Source organism: Psammomys obesus, unplaced genomic scaffold, assembly GCF_907164565.1.
Source record: "Psammomys obesus unplaced genomic scaffold, mPsaObe1.curated_primary_1811, whole genome shotgun sequence".
Lineage (NCBI taxonomy): Eukaryota > Metazoa > Chordata > Mammalia > Rodentia > Muridae > Psammomys > Psammomys obesus.
The window spans coordinates 3,664,321-3,671,531 of NW_026587382.1; positions in this window are offsets into that span (position 1 = coordinate 3,664,321).

Consider the following 7,211-nt stretch of genomic DNA (forward strand, 5'->3'; position numbering starts at 1 on the left):
CTTAGACTCCTTCACTTATTTAACAGCGTATGTGAGGATCCCTCTATTTTTCTCTCTCTCTGAGTTTCATGCTACTCCTTATTTCGGTTAGCATGAAGCACTTTCTTACTATCTTCTTCTAGGTAGCATGGATGTCTGTAGCCTAGTACCTCACTGACTTTATGTTTTTAGATTTGCAATAAGTTTTAAAATCAGAAAATGTAGTAGCATAAGAAACAATGAAGAGAGCGTAGCCAACAAGACCACGTTTAGCATTTGCACGTAGCCCAAGGCCCAGCGCCTGGCACAGTCCTCCAGACTGTTTCTACAGTGAGTAAAAAAGACGTGGGTGAGGGAATCTCCTCTTGTCATCTGATGACTAAGAACATCTTTATCTAAAAGCTGAAGCAATTTTCAATCATTTTACTCATTTAGTTATTTGTAAATAGTTATGATTTATTTTTGCTGTGCGCTTTTCAAAGCTCATCTACAATGTGGAAGTGCTTTGTGGTTCTCATCAGCTCAATCGGTTACTGAATATTGCTCACCAAAATATTTAACTGACACATTTTAGAGTACATAGCACTATTTCATTCTCAAGTTCGGTGCTTTCTTTATGTTTCCTTATAACTTTTTAAAATTTTTATTAATTACATTTTATTCACTTTGTATGCCCCTGTACCTACCTCCTTCCTCCCCTCCCAACCCCACCCTCTCTCTTCCCCACCTCCTAGTCCACGGATAGGGGATGTCCTCCTCCCCTTCCCTTTGATCCTAGTCTATTAGGTCTCATCAGGAGTGACCGCATTGTCTTCCTTTGTGGCCTGGCAAGGCTGCTCCCCCCTCAGGGGGAGGTGATCAAAGAGCAGGCCAATCAGTTCCTGTCTGTTTTATAAGGATTAGGAAGTGTGGCCTTGTAGGAGGAGATGTATCATTGGACATGGACTATGAGGTTTCAAAAGACTACCCCATTCTCAGACAGCCTTCTCTCTGCTTCCTTGTGAATCAGATATAAACGTACACCTACTTTTTCAGAATCACGCTTGCCTGATTGTTGCTATATGCTCCCTACATGATTATCATGGGCTCAAGTATACTGAAACTTCAAGCCCAATAAAACTCTTTCTTTTATAAGTAGCCTTGATTATAGTGTATCTTCACAGCAATAGAAAAGTAAATAAGACACACCTGTACTCACTGAGTAATCTCACCAGCTCCCATACTTTTAATGTGCTGTTGAATGCTTTGACCCCCAATATTGTTGGGATTATGGATACATAGTTTTCTTTCCCAGAGTGTCTTTGACTCTTTTGCAAAATAACACTAGCACAGTTGAATGAGTTTAGAAGTGTACTCTTCCCATTTTGCCTTTTGGGAATGATTCAAGTATATTTGGTGTTGGTTTTCCTTTAAACATTCAGAATCCTTTGCCAGTGAGACTACTTGGCCTATACTTTATTTGTTATAAAATTATTCACAGATTCAATCTTTTTGTGATTGTGTTTGTCATAAATCCATCATGACATGATTTGTGTTTCTTGAAATATTCAATTTGTTGGCATGCAGTTATTCACAAAATTCTTTTATAAAACAGTTTGTCTTTTGCAAACTAATTACAATGTTCCCTGCTTTTCTCAAGTTTTATTTTCTGCTCAGACCTTTCTCTTTTTATGTTTTAATAGTGCAAAGAAGCAACTCTTTATTTCATTTTCTTCAACATTTATTTATTTGTTTTTTATGAGTTAGGATGTTTTGCCCTCATATATGTCTGTGCACCACTGTGAACTTTGTGCCTGTAAAGGCCAAAAGAGAGTCAGAGCTGGGATTTGAGTTACAGGCACTTATGACCTGCCATGTGGGTTCTACAAATTGATCCCTGGTCTTCTGGAAGAACAGTGTTCTTACATACTGGACTATCTCTTTATCTATACCTATTGACTTTTGAATTGCTTATTCTTTTCTGCATATCACTGATCTGTGGTCTTATCTTTTTAATTTCCTTCTTTGTTCTAAATGTGGGACTAATTTGCTCTTTTCCGACTCACTGGGCTTGATGTTATTGGGCCTGTCATGTAAAGTTTGTTGGAATATATTTACCTCAGCACTGCTTTGTCATGGAAAGACAAAAACAAATTTTAATAAAATTTGAAGGGTTGAAATAACATAAAATCTCATTTCTTATCATAGTCAGATAAAATTAAAAAGAAGTGCTAGAAACAGAACAGAAAATTGAATAAATGTGTCAGCCTTAATCACAAATTGAGGTAAAAATCAGAAAAGAAAGCTTAACGTAATCTACAAACATGCAAATGAAAACATAGTATTTCAAAGCACTTGGCATTTATGCATTTCCATCCTTCACACCCCATGGTCTCCCTTCCAAAGCATCTTATTACCACACTCTCTTGAAAACCTCTTCTTTAATTATTATTGATTTATGTATATAAAGTAATATAACCTGCTGGTTCAATGTTGCTCATAAGCGTGTGTGTGTGTGTGTTTAAGGCTGAGCACTTGGGACATAAATCGGAGAGAACTGATTCTCTTTCATTAAGTGCCACTAATTTCCCAGAGTTCTTCATCTTGAGATAGAGTCTATTTAGTGCTTGCAATACGCTCTTAGGGGTGTGGCCAGGCACTGGAGTGTGTTAAACCTATATCCTTGCCACACTCCAAATGGCTTTGTGGATTTACCTGATCAGAGCAACAGGGAACTGAAGAAAAGACAGAGTCACAGATACATGAACAAAAAGACTGAGTATTTAGGTAACAACAAGTCACTGCATGGAGTTTAGATTGAGAACCCTTGGTTATGCTTTCCTGCATAAATATGCTGAAAGTTGATAATTGTGGCTACTGCCTTCTTCTTGGGTCAAAAGATTTTTTTTGTGATTTTTGTCCATTACTCTATAATTATAAATAATCCTGTGTGTGTGACAAAAGGACTAATGGGCCATATCCCTGACTGAAAGAAGGCAGGTCATAGTAAAAAGAATCACTCAAAAAAGTTAAAAAAAAATCACTCAGCATCTGCTTCAATACCCTGCTGGGTAGAATCTTTCAGAGGCCCTCTGTGCTGAGACTCATAGCCAAACTTTTGGCAGAGTTCAGGGAATCTTATGAAAGAAGGGGGAGATAGAAAGACCTGGAGGGGACAGTAGTTCCACAAGAAGAGCAACAGAAACAGAAGATCTGGGCACAGGGCTCTTTTCTGAAACTGATAATCCAACCGAGGATCATTCATGGAGATAACCTAGAACCCCTGCACAGATGTAGCCCACAGCAGTTCAGTGTCCAAGTGGGTGCCCTAGTAAGGAGAACAGGGACTGTCTCTGACATGAACTGATTGGCCTGGTCTTTGATCACCTCCACCTGAGGGGGAAGCAGCCTTACCAGGCCACAGAGGAAGACAATGCAGCCAGTCCTGATGAGATCTGATAGACTAGGGTCAGATGGAAGGGGAGGAGGACCTCCCCTATCAGTGGACTTGGGGAGGGGCATTCATGGAGAAGGAGGAGGGAGGGTGGGGTTGGGAGAGGAGGAGGGAGGGAGGTACAGGGGGAATACAAAGTGAATAAACTGTAATTCATAAGCATAAAAAATAAAAAAAGAAAGTTTAAAGGCAGAATCCCTTCAATGCTAGACAATGCTGGCCTTAGCAGTATACACACACACACACACAACCCTCCAGCACAAGTATATCATATCTAGATAGGATTGTTCAGGAAGGCTGTGGAAACCCTTCTAATAATACAGGGTCTTGCCATTCCTATTGGCTGTCCATCATAACAAGTTTACAAGACCCTAATGCAGAGAACACTACACACCTTGTGTGTGGAAAACAGAGAAATCAAGCTGGAACACAGCTGAAAGCATCCTTCCTGGTAGCTAGCTTTTGTACTGACAGTGCTCTGCAGACTGCTTAGAGGGGAGAATGAAAGAGAATCAGTGGTTTTACTCAGTTGTGGACTCTATGAAATAAAATACCAATGTGCCAGGCAAAATAAGTTCATGGGCAAATACATCTATTCCCACAATTGGTATGGTGGTGCCAACACACCCAGATGGGATTTAAGGTCCACTACATAACAGGAACCCATGTACAGTAAATGTAAAAAACATAAATCAATTAAACAATCAAACAAACAAAAAACTATGACTGAGATGGTCTTAGGCCCTAGGGGGAACCTATCATAGCTGCTTAGCAAAATAGACTTAGCATCAAACTGCTTTCTAGATACTTATGTTTATGTTACCCTCAAAGGTTACTCCAGTTCTTAATTGGAGAACCCTCTCTTTGCAGCGAATGGAGGTGAATGCAGAGACACATTAATATACAAGATACTCAGAACAAGGGATAGTAGAAGGCTCCGCCCTACACCAAAAGACATTTTACCAATTACTTAAAGTTTAAAGAACATTGTAAAAGAGGGTCTATGCAGCAGTCTGCTGTGGATGGCAAAAGCACCCAGAGGCCCCTACTGTTATAACTGTTCTATTGGAAACAAACAGACTCAGAGAGAGAGAGAGAGAGAGAGAGAGAGAGAGAGAGCGCAGGTGTGTACCCACTAGTGAGTCCACCCAGCTCTAATGTGTAGTTCAAGTTCCATGGTCAGATGACCCTGGTTGAACTCTGTGGGACACAGAACAGAACAAAAAAAATCATGAAGGTAAGCTGTCCGGGCTATGGCCTTGCAAAGCCAGGGCAAGTGTAACAAGAATGCGTTATATTAAAAAAAATAATTTTAACAGAAAGCATACACACAAAAAGAGGGGTCGAAAAGGTGACAGCACAGTCCTTGGGGAGCAGAGCAGGTGCTGAGGGGGTGCACAACAGGCTTCTGCCAACGCTCCTGGGTGGGGCTGGGGGTTCTGGGACCTGACCGGTTCACCCTCCTCCTCTTCTTCCTCCTCCCCCCTGGGCAAAGGGGCCAATGGGGCAGAATCTGTTTTAGTCATAGTCCTCAGCAGCCCTGGATGGTGGTGGTGGGGCACTGTGCAAAGTTGGGGGTGGCCTGGAGGCAAATCCTCAGCTGACACGGGTTGGAGAGCAAGGCTGGGACTGAAGAGAAGGAAAAGGGATGTCAGTGTTGGGGGACCAGATAGGGAGGAGAGGGAGACAGAGAGAAGGGGATCAGGCCCAGATGCAGGTGAAGCCAGGCATGTAATCTTTGACAAAGGTGTCAACAGACCTCCTTGAAGAAGAGTGTGCCCTTCAGTAGCAGTGCTGAGAAAGATGGATATCTTTACATACAAGAAAAATCTAGGCCTGTTCCTCATACCCTGCACAAAATCAACTCAATGACGAAGAAAAGACTTCAAGGTTATATAAATAGGTAAGAACTTTATAAAACAAAGCACTGCATTCTCATGAAAGAGAACTGTAAAAACTGATGTGAACTTGAAAAGTGCCTTCTCAGCAATGTAAGAAGCAAGAAAGAGGAAGCTAAAAGAATGTAACAAAGATGTGGACAACTATATATTTGATGGGGAATTAGTGCCTATGCTATACCTATGCTAAAAGATTACCATAAAAAATCATGCAATGGATAAAAGGGAAAATGAAATGTCCAGCCAGTACTCAAAAAATAAATGACTAACAATATATGGAAAATGTTTACTGTTATAGCCATAAGGAATATGGAAAAGAAACTGATATTTAGATTCCAGCTCACAGCAATAATCATGGCTCCCATCAAGAGAACCAATGGCAATAAATGCTGACGAGGATGTTGTAGAAAAGGAACCTCAGAGCTAAAACTAGAATTAGCTGAAAAGCAGCTACACCATTCCAGCTACCCATGCACAGTCACCAACTCAGCATACCACAGAGACACCTACAGGCCGATATGTATCATTGCATTATTGATAACAGCCACCATAAAGAACCAACCTAGACAAAGTGTGGACAAAGAAGATGTGCTGTGCACGGACAAAGGAATTGTATGCAGTCAAAAAAAAAAAAGATTAAGTAATTTTCAGACATCTGACACACTAAGACAAGTGTTACACACTTTCCATCATATATGGAGTTTAGTTAAAATACATGTACATGTGTATGCTATGTATACTATATATTATACTTCTCTCAAATAAAATTTACTGTCAGATCCATTGTATTTTTCCACATATGTTTTAATAATAATGAGATTATATTCATACATTTTCTTGTGTATTAGTGAAGTTAAGCTATTTCATAAATTGTGCAAATAGCAAATGATGAGTTCTCAACAGTATTCAAAGTGTGCATCATGCTTTTAGTGGCATAAAACGCTAAAAATTTAGTATGTATTATTTAACGTTACAACTAAATTAATGACTCATTTGTGCTTGAGTTATATTTACCAATGTATTTTAAATGATATATGTTAGCTTCCACATGCATTTACTTGTGTGTATTTAAACTTGAAACTGCTGTTTGATAGGACAAAGGAGTACATTTTTATTTAGTTATTTTTATTAATTTTTATATTAATTACAGTTCATTCACTTTGTATCCTAGCTATAGCCCTCTCCCTCACTCCCTCCCAATTTCACCCTCATTTCCTCATTTCCTTCAATGCCCCTCTCCCAGTCCACAGATAGAGAGAAACTCCTCCCCTTCCATCTGACCCTAGCTTATCAGGTCTCATGAGGACTGGCTGCATTGTCCTCCTCTGTGGCCTGGCAAGGCTGCTCCCCCCTCAGGGTCAAAGAGCTAACCACAGAGTTCATGTCAGAGACAGTCCCTGTTCCCATTACTAGGAAACTCACTTGGACACTGAGCTGCCATGTGTTGCATCTGAGCAGGGGTTCTAGGTTATCTCCATCTATAGTCCTTGGTTGGAGTATCAGTCTCAGAAAAGACCCCTGTGACCAGATATTTTGGTTCTGTTGCTGTCTTTGTGGAGCTCCTGTCCACTCCAGGTCTTTCTATCTCTTCCTTTTCTCATAAGATTCCCTGCACTCTGCCGAAGGTTTTGTTAGCATCTCAGCATCTGCTTTGATACCCTGCTGGGTAGAGTCTTTCAGAGGCCCTCTGTGGTAGGCTCCTGCCCTGTTTCCTGTTTTCTCCTTCTTCCAATGCCCATCTTGTTTGTCTTTGTGAGTGAGGCTTGATCGTCATACGCAGGGTCCTCCTTCTTGCTTAGCGTCTTTAGGTGTACAGATTTTAGAAGGTTTATCTTTTATTATATGTCTAATATCTACTTATAAGTGCATATATGCCGTGTGTGTCTTTCTGCTTCTAGAAT